This window comes from Pinus tabuliformis, chromosome X (genome assembly GCF_031772625.1).
Source record: "Pinus tabuliformis cultivar Carrire ecotype Pingquan chromosome X, CPIR1, whole genome shotgun sequence".
In the NCBI taxonomy this organism is placed as follows: domain Eukaryota; kingdom Viridiplantae; phylum Streptophyta; class Pinopsida; order Pinales; family Pinaceae; genus Pinus; species Pinus tabuliformis.
In genome coordinates this window covers 220,227,526-220,243,106 of record NC_142308.1, presented here as the reverse complement: position 1 = coordinate 220,243,106, position 15,581 = coordinate 220,227,526, and the positions used below count along the sequence as shown (strand labels likewise).

Sequence of the window (15,581 nt, the reverse complement as noted above, 5' to 3'; positions counted from 1 at the left end):
AATTCTTTGAGTAAAGAACCCAAAATCTCTGAGGTCTAGAGACGAAGTCTCTCCACAGTATAGTTTCACTCCCGAACTTGGCCCACCAAGACCTTCTTCGCTGTATCAACAACTTCCCCCATTGAGAGGTCTTCGCCCAAGGATAGGTTGATGTCCTTGTCGACAGCTTTTAGGCACCTTCCTTTCTTTAGCTTGTCAGATCTGCGAGCCGTTGGATAGTCCCAAAGATGTCCCCGTATGCCTTGGTTAACCATCTGTGGGGTGGATGGGGTCGATTTAGGGTTTGGGACCGTTGAGCTGAAGCATCCAAAACGGATAGGGGTGCTGGGAGATGGGCCACCAAGATTAAGGGTGCTACCGGATAGTGCAGGGACAAGGTAGGTAGCAGTCCTAGGAGGGGGGATGCTAGAGGAGGAAGGGTTGTAGAGCGGGGTGGAGATGTAGGGTAGACGGGGCAGCGGCGCATTGAAAGTGGGCGATGGTTGCAGGTAGGTACCGAGGAGATTCAAGGTAGTCGGGGAAAGCGGTGGGTAGTCCAAGCCGGAGGCATCTTCGATGTTGATAGAGGGTGGAGGATGGGGCACAGATGGCCCAAGTTTGTCCAGTGCAGAGCTAGGAGCTGACAGAGGTCGCAGAGATGCGGCAAAAGGACTAGAGCCCGACATAGCGTGATGGCGAGACCAAATGACCTCATGGGGATTGGGGTCCTCCGTATAGTCCACCTCGTCCAGGTCCATTGCAACCGATAGGAAAATGGTCGATGGTGGTTACGGACTACGAGGAAGGCGGGAGGACCATAGGAACGGAAAATGCTAGAGAGCCCGTGGGAAGGAGGTAAGGTTGAACGGAGTCTGGCAAGCTGTGGAGGTTAACCCTTACCGTCAGGTGCCTGGCAGCAGTGCCATAGTAATTCCATTATCGATGACCATCAGAGCTCCGCTAGGGTTTCTTTTCCTCTTCGTTTTCTGCCATTTTCAAAACAATTATTTGTTTATGTTCTTGTCTATAATTTTTTTTGGAATAATTTATAAAGATGTAACAGTCAGGTGGTTTCAGATTTTAGATGTTTCATCAAGTATATTCCAGTATAATATTGTATTCCTGCTTTGTTTATCAGACAGTTTTTGTTCAGGAACCTTACATGTCATATTTGGCCATGATATAACTATTTACTATTTTAGTATTACAGTGAATTGATCAATGGACATAGGGTGCTTGTAAGAGATTAACTGCATACATGAGATACATTTTGGCCCTGTTTGGGTACACCAAACTTTATTTATAAGATATTCAATACCTGTTCAGGTACACCAAACTTTGTGTATAAGATCTCCAATAAAGAGAGTTACTTTACTTCATTGTTGCTCCAGAATGAAGTCTTTTCTCTTAACCTGTCATTAACTCTGTCAGTATTAACTATTTAACATGTTCTTTAATTTGTTTAAACCATCAGCAGATTGTTGTTGTAGTTGGTGCCATTTTAGTGGGAAGATACCATTTTGTTTGAACGCTTTATTTAGTTTATTTTTTACACAAATGTTCTTATGAACAATATTTCTATGGATGTCATGGTTTGTTAAAAGTGAGGACTCATAAATAGTGAGCACCTTATTCACATCCACCTACTCATTCTTTAAACTTTATATTGAATCACAATGCAGGAAATTCCAGGATGCTCCTCGCTTTAGTGCTCTGTTCCGATTACCGAAAGAACAGGGATCTTGGCAATGATACAAAATTGCTTGTTATGAGGGGCTGCAGGTATTTTTGGCATGCACTTTCAGGATATACGACTGGTTTGATTGCTGCTCTTGCTGCAGGAATCTTGACATGATTACCACAGCCTGCACTTCTGTATTTGGTATTGATTAGCATCATGCACTTTAAACTGGATAACTTGCAAGTTAAAAATATATTTCTTTGGCATCTTCATTGTGCTCTGGTATTCCTCAGTTACAAACTAGAAAGTTTTCATGTCATTGTCTACTTTGAGAATATGAATGAACTTGCATAGATTCCCTTTGAGAATATCTTATTGGGAACCTGTTTTAATTTTTTTTGTCAGTTCACTCACTTATTTCTTCCTTAGATGAAATGGCATTTTTTAATTTTTGGAATGGGTTATAGTTGTTAGGAAGTATTGAATAGTTAAGAGAATTCCTTCTTTCATGTATGAATGTAGTTGTTTACCTTTGGACACATATTAATAGAAAGTGTATTCTGTCTCCAATTAAGAGATTTTTGGAATTGCCTTGCACTATATTATAATCAGTATTTTGACCTTTAATCAAAATGAACGAGTACGTCTTCCATAATTTTCCAGGGTTCTAACATTAGAAAATACTCTGACTGCATTTGATTTCGTGTATAAAACGTATTTTCCCATTGGATGTTACATGGTATTTCTGATGCCCGCCTCTAGTATTGTTGTCGTCTGGAGTCAATGAGTTTACACCAGATTCTTTGTTTAGAGACTTGAGGTGTTTGGATGTTTCTAATATTGTGTAATTGCAGTGATGAATGGACCGATAAGTTTGACCCAAGTAATGGTACAAAACTTTTGTTTAAGGTCCATTTTTGTCAATTTAACTTCATCCTATTGCCATTGAAAAATTAGAGCCTTCAAGGTCATGCACATTTGATCCAGAAGACCAATAATACCCACAAATGGTCGTTTCTCATTCAAAAATTGAACACACAGTGAGGGGAATTAGAAAGATGGAACCTGATTGTTTTATAGTGGTCCACTATAAGTAATGTCTTAGAGTCTGTTTATGAAATATAATGCCCAGAAATTGATACAAAGACACAACACTTCATAACGGTGCTTGTATCACCATCAAACCCTAAACCCCATAAGCTGAGTGGTCAGAGCAGCCAGATCTTGTTTATGACTAGGTTGAGAAAACGTCCTCTTGCTGGTTTCAAGATCATTTTGACCTATATCATCGATCATTCCAGAGTGCACCTTTTCCAGGCCCCAAAATTGTCCCTCAACGTTGACTTCATGTGGATTTGTTAGAGGTTCGTTGTCTACATTTCCTTTTAAAAATCTAGTGCATGAATGATTGTCCACATGTTCATGAAGAAGAGAACATCTTTGCATTTGATGTGGTCCAGAGAGAAATTTTTTATTTGGTCAAGCCTGTATTCTTCATAAATTATTTTCTTGACATCGTTTTCATTCTGGGCACTGTAGTTGTATATGTCATCGAGGGTTTCATTACAGGTTTCATCAATATTCTGGGCTGTCCAACTTTATTATTGTCAACAATAGAGCCATCTAGAGGTGGAAATGGATCTGTATGACTGAAAGCTTCAATAATTGTGTGTTTATAACATACCCTTTGTTCGTCTACCAAGGAATATCCATCACATATGTCAATAACATTTTCTTCCAGATGAGTATTGACAGTAAAAGGAAGAGACTTCCCTATCCCATCAGGCTTGAGGAACAAATTCAGATTGTAGGCATAAAAAATAGCAGGACTGTTGGATTCCATGATATAGGATCTTTGAGGATTGAACTATAATATTAATTGTTTCTTCACTCAGATAATAATAAAGGTCACATTATTACTTTGCTGGCTTTGAAAAACCTTTTGAGTTTATTGACCTCAAACTGTAGGAAATCATGATTACTTCCATTTATTTCTTACACGATCATGATTAACATCAAAGTGCAACGTGGGGGTTACATTACTCCTCAAACTCACAATGAAATGTTGAGGTGCCAAGTATATTACCATGAAAGTCTACAGCTCCCTTAATTTCAGTGTCTATGAAAATAGGATTAGTGTGATTGAACTATATTTCTGTGACCTCAAAAGTGTTTTCAGGATTTAAATTATCAGCAAGGGAAGCATGATCTTCATCATCCTTTTCATATGGTTGATCTTTTGGGGTAGAAACATGGTTTCTACCTGTCTAGAACTGCATTTGGGTTGTATCATCGGTGGAAATATTAAAAAATTCTTCATTTCCTCTGTTTATCACTTTGTCATGTAGGAAATCATGACTGGCATCCTCACAATGGTGAAAATTATTATCATGCTCCTTGTTTTCATGCAAATCATTCATAGAATCTAGGACAGATACATCAACACATAGCTGTTCTTTGATGAGGATGGGGTTTAATGTGGGGCCACGTTGGTCACAAGTAGCCTGTCCAAGAACTAATCTTTTGAATTTGGAGGGTCTTTTTCAGTGATACTGTTATCATCTTCAAGAGAGGTGGGAGCTTCTTCTTCTTGTATGTCTACCACAAGGTCTTGAAAGGTATTTTCATATCATCGGAAACCAGGGCCCCAATGCTCGAGAAAGCCCTCAATTAGACAAGCAATAGAAGATATTCCCTTTGGACTACCGGATCTAACCCAAGCCTTTTGTTTTTCCTCAAGATAGTATAGAATTAACCTCATGCATAACGTATATATATTCTTTTGAGAAGAGTATATATATTCTTTTCAATTCATGTCCTTGCCTTGCAGGACCTTGAGAGGGGTATATAGATTCTTCTCAATGGAAAACAGTTTCTGTTTGTATGATTGTTTATGATCTAATCATCTGCAGAATATCATAGTGCAAGGATTGTTAGGGGATCTATATTCAAAAGAAGGCTTGAAGATAATATCCACTATCAAATCAACCAAGGGTAGGCTTAAAAGATGAAATTGAAAAACATTTTACTTCTTAACTCTCCCTACAAAAGAATTTTCAATTGCAAAGACTAAGCACACAGAATATTGTGTGACTAGTCTTTGACCTTGGGTAAGCTAGCTGCTACCCTCTCAAACATGATCAATGATGATGGTAAGTCTTGGGATTAGACAGATTCCAGTGTGAATTCTATAATGCTACCTAGTACTTTGTCAATCCAAACATTTTGTATAGGTTTACAAAGAATCCATCACAAGAGCAATCATTGAGAACCAACTTAAACAAAGGTATTATCAAGTTTATACCCAAACCCAATGATTCCAAAGTGACTATGAGCTGGAAGCCTATCACTCTGTTGAATGTTGCATGTAATAGTCTTACCAAAGCTCAATGCTCATAATCAAGCATATTCTCATGATTATTATCAAACTTGGGCAGACTTGTTTCATCAAAGGGCGATTCATCATCGCCAATATTATTGCAGTCTGTGAAGGCATGGAATGGCCCAGTCATTATGGCCATAACATCCTTGTCATCAAAACCAGCTTTGAAAAAACTTACATGATAGCATGGTATCCCTTTATTCTACCTCTTGCATTTGAGCCAATTTCTCTAAAGGCTTTTAAGATATTATTCACCAAGACCTAACCTTGCCTCTCTCTTAAAGAGTGTAAACCAGAGTTAATCCTTTTCCGATCAAGTTGCCAAACAGAGGCCAGTGTATGTCTGATATCTCATAGGGTCAAGCAAGGTGTCATTAAAGTGGATTCATCTGCACAAACCGTATCCAAATAATCTTTTGAATGGGCTAAAACTCATTGTTCTAGATTGGAGTCAATTGATAATGTCTTATAGATTACTTAGGCATTTTCTGCAAGGCCCTTAGCTCTAAACATTCAATGAGTGAAAACCTATTGCTACAGGTAGAGCTCACAAAACATGCCCGATTGACTTAAAGGTAGAGCTCACAGAAGATGCCAGATTTACTTAAAACACAAGGGTGGGTTTGGGTCAAGGCAAGCCAGATTTTTAAATTCCTAGGAATTCCTTTTCTTTTCAAGAAACACGTGAGGAAAATGGGATATGCTTATCCAAATGTGGGGAAATGATTTTGGTAAATGGATTTATAAGCCCAAGACCTTAGCAGCATGATTTCAGATCTGTGCTAAGTGTTGGCTTCTATGCATGTTATTCTTTATTGTGGGTGCCCTTGGTTGCTTCTTTGTGCCAATTTTGATGGGGGGATGGGTTTCAACTTTTCATAGATTCAGGAACCTTTAATATAGATGGAGGGAATGGAGTGGCTTTGGTATTCCCAGAACATCTGTATAACTGTGGTTGTGTGTACCTTTAATGTATTTGATGACCACTGTAAATTTTTGCAAGAAGGCAATCCAGTTGAAATGATGTCTTTGGTGCACCTTGGAGTGGATTTGAAGGAATTAGAAACACTTATGATATAAAATGATAATTGTCTCTTGTCCCAATATTTTAAGTTATTGATGTTATGCATAACAATTGTTGTTATATTCGATATTCTGCCAACATGCCATGCAGATTTTGTTTCTCAATGTGTATTCATGTATTAATTCAACTGTTTTCAAACTATTTTATGTGATCAATGATATGCAGAGGCACTTTCATGGGTGCTTCAGATCCTAAAAGGCTGAACTTGCATACACAGGAGTTTATATATAAAAGTGAAGATATGACAGGAAATAAATTTTATCATGCTCTAATAACCAACTAGGGTTTTGGTGAACAGCCTTTTGAAAATATAGTTTAATGGTTCTTATGTGTATTTGTATTCTTGTAGCAGGATAGTTCCAACAGGATTTGATTTAGACAACTTCCAAGAAAGCCATTAAGGTAATTTTTACATGTATTAGCTACAACTACAGACTATTTTAGCACACTTTGTCTTGATGCTCTTTATTTGTCACTAAGGATTAATGAGGATCACTGTTTCATTGATAGCTTTGTGCACAAACATTAATGATTAAATAGGTTATTTTAATGATACCATAGTTGTGCATATTTGTTTTGATTACCCTTTTGTTCCCAAAATTGGTTAGATCTCACCAAAATCATCCTACACCTTATTCATCTTTCCACTTTATTTTCCCTGGCAAACAATTCCCTATCTAATGCATAAGGCTTATGGTGGGTCACACCATCTTTAATGATGCGAATTTGTGTCATACATTATGACAATCCTGTTTCTTGTGTCACTTTAGTATAGGTGACATATCTGTCAGAGGTTGACTGCAACCAGGAAAAGCCATTTTGGGATCTTGTGATTTGATGTGAGCTATTATAGGAAAGGTCCTGAAAGGCTTGATAAGGAAAACTAATACTGACTCATGTATAATGATCTCAATGTCAAGACTTTCACAATTCTCAGCCTTTGCAAAATTCATACAACAGCTACTCTCAACAAATGTAACTATCTGAAAGTATTGTCAATAGAATATCTGGAGAAGCAATTGAAGTGACCTTTTGAGCTATTGCTTTAGAGACAATGACTCGATATTTCAATCTCCAGAAGGGATATAGCAATATTCAATAGTAGTAAGCCACCAATCAGTTATGGATGATCAAGTGAACAAGGTAATCATCATAGTGTTCCAAGGTTGATCTTCACAAGATGAAAAGCTTAGGACATACTATCTCAAATTATATTCTTCAGATTTGAGCCACAGAGGTATTTCAACTAATAAAATTAGATATTCAAAGATTGACACAATACAAGGGTGTGATCAACTTGAACCCCATATGATGCTTCTGTCATTTATCTTCATCCTCAGGATTGTGCCATTTATATTTATATCATATACCAGCAGCTACAGGGTTTACTGTGCTAAAGACTTAACCTTGTCAATGTTACTTCTATGCGAGGTTCTTGTCAATTTATAACCCAGATCTAAGGAGATATGTCATAGATACTAATTTCAGGGCACTGAGATAATGTCGTATTACAGGAGCAAGCTATCTCTGGCTAGATTATAGTTTAGACAGCTTCAAATAATAATCACAGGTGCAAGCTTGATTAGTATGACGTTAATGAAATCTGAATTATGTTATACTACAAGGTTCCAACAGTACAAATATGTTATTGATGAGAATTGTGGTCACTATCATGGGATTTGCAGAGTATCAATTTCCATGTGTCATATCTTATCCATCATATCATGGCCAATATGGAGTTTGAACAGACTATTTTACATATCAAGGTGTTGTGTAGACATAATGAGTCATTTTCATGGGACTTGAGAGATCTGTAGTGATTCTTATGAACACCAGGCAGGCAGAGTTTATAGAATGCAAATCATAAAATGTGAGTCATAGAAACAATGCAGGTCGAGGATCTTAAAGGGCTGAAACACTTCTGTAATGATGAACTTAGATAATGCCAATTATTGAGAGGGTTTGATGGCAAACTGTTACAACCTTCTTTCTTTGCTCCTAGACCCCTACCTGACTGTGGCCTTCCTCCAAACACCTCTGTTCCAATTTGCTGATGGTTTGGACTATTAATCAAACAAAAGATAAGAGTCACAGTCTCCCATCCAGAGATCCAAGGCCTGCAGCCTCCTGCCAGCATTTCAACCTCCTGTCCAAGGTTGTCAAGGCCTGCGGCCTACTTGTAACACACAGCTAGGTATGTGGCCTGCTGTAGGAGAGAAACATCCAACTATGACAAGCCCAAACATCATGCAGAACTCCCTCTCGGATGCATCTTCCTCCTTGCTGCAGTTTGGACCTATGAGAGATTACAAAGCAGTCCCAAACACATGGAAGAGTGCTTGACCTAGCTGCGCTCTAGCCTTGGCATATGTGCCCTAGAGAGAAGGATTTTACACCCTCCAAACTGCTTACCAATAAGTTGTTGTAGCAGCCCTCTTTCCGTGGCTTGTAATAGAGATGCAACACACCAAATGGCACAGAAAAATACCCAATGAGCATACCTCTGACTGCGGCCCTATCCAACAAGAAACTCACTCTCATAATCAAGAGTTAAACTTCCCAGACAATCCTCTAGCCTCCACCCATGGTGCCTCAGACCTGTGACTCTCTCCCAAGGAAACTGCACCCTAAATAGAGATAAACATCTTCATAAACTTGACTCTTGACACCTACGTCCTTGCCTTAGATATCCACCTTTTTCAGAGGTGTGGATGATGCACTTGGATGTGTTGAAATGTGGTGAGAGGACACCTCTATATATACAATTCAATGGGGGCTCATGGGATGTGACCATTAGGCTTGATGAGTCGACATAAGGATGAGGCCGACCTTATAAATTTACTTGAGAGAACATAAATTCGAAAACCCATTTTCCTTATCCAAATTTGGCGATCTTTAGATCGATTTTGGTCTTATCGAAGAGAGGAATTTAATGTTGCAATAATCTTTCCCACAGGAGCTGTCCAAAGTGGAATTTGGCCCTATTTTCCAATTTTAACAAACCAACATGATGGAGTCTAGCTAGATTAACCCTCCATTTGTGCAAGGAAATTTTGGGTTGACAGACTTACCTTTTATAGGACCTAGTTCATTCTAACAAACAAGAAATGCTTGAGAATCAGTGCCCCGTGTCATTTTCAAATGCTGCAATGGATTATGAGTTCTCCGACAATGTTCTCGAGGCAACTGTTACAAAAATAACAAAAAATTATCTTTGGTCATTTCACAGAGATTGTTTTCCTTTAGAAACAGAGAGAGATTGTTTTTACAATACCTTCTTTTGTTTGTGGCATGTAAGTAGATCTTGAGAGTAATATAGAATAGGAAAACCAGTTGGTCAGCTTGTGATAAAGGTGAGTAACTACTTGGATACCAAATTCTAACCCTGCCACATTCTTCTAAGAACACTGGATCCAGAAATCTCCAAGGCTTCAACTACACTGATTATGTCATAGAAGTTGGAAGAACCAGAGATGCCATGGATGTGTAACTGTTAACATTTTGAAGATGATAGCACGTGTGTCTTTCAAGGTTCATCACCAATCATAGTGCAAACAACAAATTTTACCACTAATATAGTTCCTCGGTCATGGATATCAATCAAGCCTAGTTAGCCTTGCTTGGTAAGGAGATGAGGCTTCATGTTTTCCATCCTGTTTTCCCCAAAGAAAGTTATTCTGCCAGTTTAAATTATTCATTACTTTCCCCTTTTACAAGCAAACACTTGGCAAAAAAAGGATTTCACACCTGGGAGTGTTTTGTAGGATAAAGGGAAAGGTAAGTGGGTATCCTAGTAGTAGTTGCATTGGTCTTATCATCATTACAACACATTTCATATGGGTCTTCACAACAGAGAATCACCATTACACTTTGTTGATTTATAAGCAATGATTTGGCTGAGTGACTTGGTGCAAAGTCACTACGATATATGTCATTTATAGATCAAGAAATGTCAAAAGATTTGCCTTGTATGGATCATACTAGAATAACTGAATTGTTTCAGAGATATGGGAATGACGACCTTATATTGTTTGACCTGTCAGAGATAGCAGACCAATGCCAAAGAAAGAAATTACACATTATATATGATAAGTGGGATCACCCATGACAATCTTTACTTCAACCTAATCTAGGTGAATTCGAGGGGCCTGCTCTCATAATTACTTTTGAAGAGACTGTGCTAAGTATGGAGGAAATATGCATTCTCCATCTTAATCCTCCATGGAAACTTCGAGGTCAAACCCTTAGCTATGGCTTAGGCTTACTGAGTTGTTACCTACTATGTGACCTTCCATTGATAGTTTCTGATGGATTTCTTTATTTATTTGATCCTTTGGGTTTGGTCCTTAATACGTCTTTGAACCTGGTCATTTTATACCTTCAAGATCACCAAGTGCAAAAATGTATTATTTACGAGGTAAAAATTTTCCTGGGAGGTTCCAAGATCAATTTCTTCCACTTTCTGTTAGCAAAACTCTTTTTGGGGATCATCTGATTCTACAATTATTTGTATGCCTTTGAAGTCTAACTCTACAAAAGACGATGTTGAAAGTGGTGATCAAAGAATCAAATGATTATTTAACAAATTTAAAGATCATGGTTTTGTTGTATTGTTGGTTTTTATGTCAGTTGAAAAGGTGTTATTGTCAACTCGAGAAACAGGATTATCATTTCCATGCCAGAAATATGTTGTCTCTATGGGTCCCACATTTTCCATTCTAAGGAGTTTATTTCCTGAAAAAAAAAGTGGAGAAAATTTCAAATATCAAATCTATTTAGTAGCTCAAGTGTTGCGACAAAATTGCATACTATAGATGTATGCATAGTTGAAGATGGGAGCGAAATTACTGACAAATGGCTTGTTGCCATTACCCTTGGCTCCGGACAGACAAGTGTGGCATTGGACAGGAGGTATATGTCTTACAACTTGGCTCAAATTGTTGGTGTTGCTACAAATGTGTCCCAAAATGGAAAAACTACGAGGGTTTGTTTAGATAATTGCATCTTATCCCCCCTTCCATTGAATTTCTCAGTCAGCATGCTAGTGACGATCATTGTATGTTTTCTTATATGCCACAATGCGGGGTGATATCTATTTAAAAATGAAGCCTTCGTAACTGCTTTTAAAAATAAACATGACACACACAATCAAATTATTGCCTCTTGGAATAAGGAATTGATGGCTTTTGTTCACGATTCCTATGTGGAATTAATGGTGGAATTTCAAAGACTTAGAAAGGATCCTTTAACTTCACGTGTGGACTTATTTGTTGCTCAAGTTGTGAGTGGGATCTTGCAGATCTCTACTGATAAAGTTTATTCATTCTGGCCACGGGAAGCCTAAAAGACTATCTCCTAATAAACTTCCATCTATCGAAGGTTTTATGAGTACTTCGAAAATTTGAGATGTTGAGTGGCAATGTCTGATAAAGGGAGTTATAAGGCCTTTTTACTCACATCTTGTTGAACTACTTGTTTGGCAAAAATGTTGTTGTTTGCTTGTGTTTGTGCTATGCGTAAATCTAACAAGTGTTAGATTTTCTTCACCTTGCAATGTTGTTATTGACAACATGCTTCTATTTTGGCTCGAAGAAATCTAGCATGTAATAGATTTTTTTTCACTACAATGTGGTTGTTGGCAATATGCTTTTGTTTGTGCTAGAAGTAAATATTACCATGTGCTAGTTTTCTTTTATCTAGAAATGTTATAATGTGTTTGTGTTTGTGTTAGAAAGAAATATAGCATACATTAGATTCCTTTCACCCTTTTATGAGTTTATTGACAATGTGGTTGTATATGTGTTAGAAGGAAATATAGTGTGCACTAGATTTCTTTCGCATTGCAATGTTGTTGTTTGCAATTCAATTGTTTGTGCTAGAAGGAAATCTAGTATGCGCCACATTTCCCTCACCTTACAATGATGTTATTGGCAATGTGCTTGTGCTAAAAGGAAATCTAGTATGTGCTAGATTTCTTTTGCCCTAGAATGTTGTTGGTAATATGTTTGTGTTCTTGCTATAACAAAATCTAGCATGCGCTAGATTCTTTAGCCCTACAATGTTATGTGTTTGTGTTTGTGCTAGAAGGAAATCTATCACACCGGATTTCTTTTGTCTTGCAATGGTGTTTTTGGCAATATGCTTGTTTGGGCTAGAAGTAAATCTAATATGCAGTATGTTTCTTTCACCCTACAATATTGTTATGTGCTTGTGTTTGCGAGAGAAGGAAATCTAGCATGTGTTAGATTTCATTCACCTTGCAATGTTGTTATTGGTGACATGTTTGTGTTTGAGATATAAGTACAAATATCATGTTAGATCTAATTCACCTTGCTATATTGTTATTTGAAATATGCTTATGTTTGTGATAGAAGAAAATATAGCATGAGATAAATTTCTTTTACCCTACAATATTGATGTTGGCAATATGTTTGTGTATGGTGGAAGGAATTCTAACATGCACTAAATTTATTTTTCAATGCACTATTGGTGTTAGAAATGTACTTGTGTTTGTACTAGAATAAAATCTAGAATGCAATAGATTTCTTTCGCAATGCAATATTGTTGTTGGCAACGGGCTTGTATTTGTGCTAGAATGAAATATAACTTGCATTGGATTTCTTTTTCAATGCAATATTGTTGGAAAGGTACTTGTGTTTGTGCTAGAAGAAATTCTATTACGCGTTGGATTTCGTTTGCCTACAATGTTATTGTTGGCAATGTGCTTGTGTTTATGCTAGAAGTAAATCAAGCATATGCTAGATATCTTCCACCTTGCAATGTTGTTTTTGACAATGTGATTGTGTTTGTGCTAGAAGAAACTCTAGAATGTGTAAGATTTCTTTTACTTTACAATGTTTTTGTGAGTAATATGCTTCTATTTATGTTATAAGGAAATTTAGCGTGTGGTGGATTTTGTTCACCTTATAATATTGTTATTGGCAATGTGCTTGTGTTTGTGCTAGAAGGAAATCTAGCATGTGCTAGATTTATTTGACCATGTAATGTTGCTTCTAGCAATATGCTTATGTTTGTAGTAGAAGGAATGATATTGATTGTTAGCTTTCATTTGAGGTGCAATGTTGTTCGAAATGGGCTTCTACTTGTGATAGAAGGAAAGCTAGCACATTATATTTCCTTCATAATGCAATGTTGTTATTAGAAATATGTTTGTCGTTTTGCTAGAAGGAAGGTTAGAATGTGTTAAATTTCCTTCATCTTGCAGTTGAAAATTTGTTTGTGTTTGTGATAGAAGTAAATCTTGCATGTGTTAATTTTTTTTTAAGCAATGCAAAATTATTGTTGGAAATGTGCTTGTATTTGTGTTAGAAGGAATTATAGAATGCACTAGATCTTTGTTCTTGTGCCAAAAGGAAAACTATCAAGATTTCACCCTCACCAAGGTTAGTGCTCTGATATTATTCTTGGCAGTGCATTTGTGATTATGCAAGAAGGATACCTAGCGATTAGTAACTTTCTTCTAGACACCATTACGCTTATGCAACCAATGCTCTAGGAGTGACATTGTTTAAATGATCACAATGGTTAGAGTTATAGCTTTTGATGTGCCTTTTTATTGAATTTGGAACAATTTATGAAGATCAATGATAGTGCAAAATAATCGTATATAAATATATGTTATTGTTGGCACTACATTTGTGCTTGAGTTGGAAGGAAAGATAACGGTATAGCTTTCCTTTTGGCACAAACACAATAATCCAATCATAATTATTTGATCCATGGAGAATAATGTGAGCTTTGTATAATTTTGAAGTTTATGAATAAATGTCTTATTGAGGTATACTATAATTTTCTTCCAATGCAATTTCTTTGCTTTTAGAATAAAAATGAGAATTACCTAGTATTTACAGTACCAAAACTTTTATTTGGAAGAAAACCTCTAGTTTGGCTTTCGATTATCAAGTTCATACATCAAACATCTTTACTAAGTGAAATATAAATATAATTTCTCCTTCTCATGGGGATTTTAGACATCTTATGTAGCATCGATCTTGGAATTTCTTATATTTTCCAAAGGACCATGTTTTGGTTCTTCAACTTCTACAAATTTCTTATGATCATTATTCATAAACATGCATCAAGACTACAAGTGTCATTTCTAAAGTTAAATAGGAACTTGGTGGTTTGATACGAGGTTATATTTTTCATTCTATGATACTATCTATATCTCTAATTGCCCGGTCTTCATATATTTTTTTGGTGTAATTTGTATGTAAAGTAATTTTTGGTAGTAGGCACTAGATGGTGGGAAACAATGTTTTATTACATACAATATGACTACCATACTATTTAAATTATTGCATCTTTATTACTCTTTTTGTAAGTTTTGTTTTTGCGAAAATATAAAGTCACACTTTACATGGTTCAACCTTTTAATTACATGTTATGATTTAATTTTTGTTACAGAATTGATACAAGCTACAATGGAAAATATAATTTCGGAAAAAGGGGACTATGTTGATCTCCTTATTAATGATCAGGTCATTGGGCTAGGAAGGGTCGAATCTACAGAGTCTAGAACTTATTATGTCGGAGAAAGGGTTAATGCAGGTTATGTTACAATTTTGATAATTGGTATCACTCAACCACATTTGATTGATGAGGATGTTAATGAAGGGGACATACATCCATGGAAGATCATAGATTTGAGGCACAACATAGGTAAATAAAAATATTGAGGCATGTGTTAAATATTATTGATAGTATATTAAATGTTTTATTGAGTAAATACTAACCTTATTTACATTTGTTTATAGGTGCAAATGTTTCTTCTACATTTTCTATTGGAGACAAGGTAGATCTTTTGCAACATGGATTGAAGTTGGGTGAGGGCTACATATTCAATACAAAGCTTGGGCATAAAGGATGGTAAATAAAGGAAGCAATAGTGGTTCAAATTGAGAAGGTGTTAAAACATGATGCTCCTCTACCACATCCAACAGGATTTGAGCATACATTAGGGGGTGCATTGGAATCTTATGAGATTTGGTGAGAATCAGATTTGGAGCCTCACTATCATGATCAGGCAATAAATATTCCCCAAGATAGGGTTAGATTCATATGTACAAAGGTTTCTCTTACACATGAATGCATGGGAACATGCATGTGCATTGCCAAAGGAATGCTAGTTAATGTCTGCGAGGAGCACATTGTTGAGGGTGAAACACTAGGTGAAATGGAATTTGGTGCTTTTTTGGAAGAGATAGATGGAAATTGTGAGATATAAAGAATTGGGGATAAGTCTATATATTGTTTGGTTAGATGGCCAATAAATAAGTTGGTGGACAATAAAGGTGTGATATCAAGGGTCAAGGAAAAGTTCAAGGAGCCACCCAAGGAAATGGTGATATGGGATGTTATAGAGGACACAAATCCCTTAAACAAATGGGATGGGTATCTTTGTAATGAAATAGATAGAAACTCAATTGATATGC

The 15,581-nt window shown here is 36.7% G+C and overlaps 1 pseudogene; it reads left to right on the top strand.

Annotated features, from left to right (window-relative positions):
- The first annotated feature begins 760 nt into the window (after positions 1-760).
- LOC149139131 (boron transporter 1-like) overlaps positions 761-15,581 on the top strand; it is a 32,127-nt pseudogene continuing 17,306 nt past the window's right edge.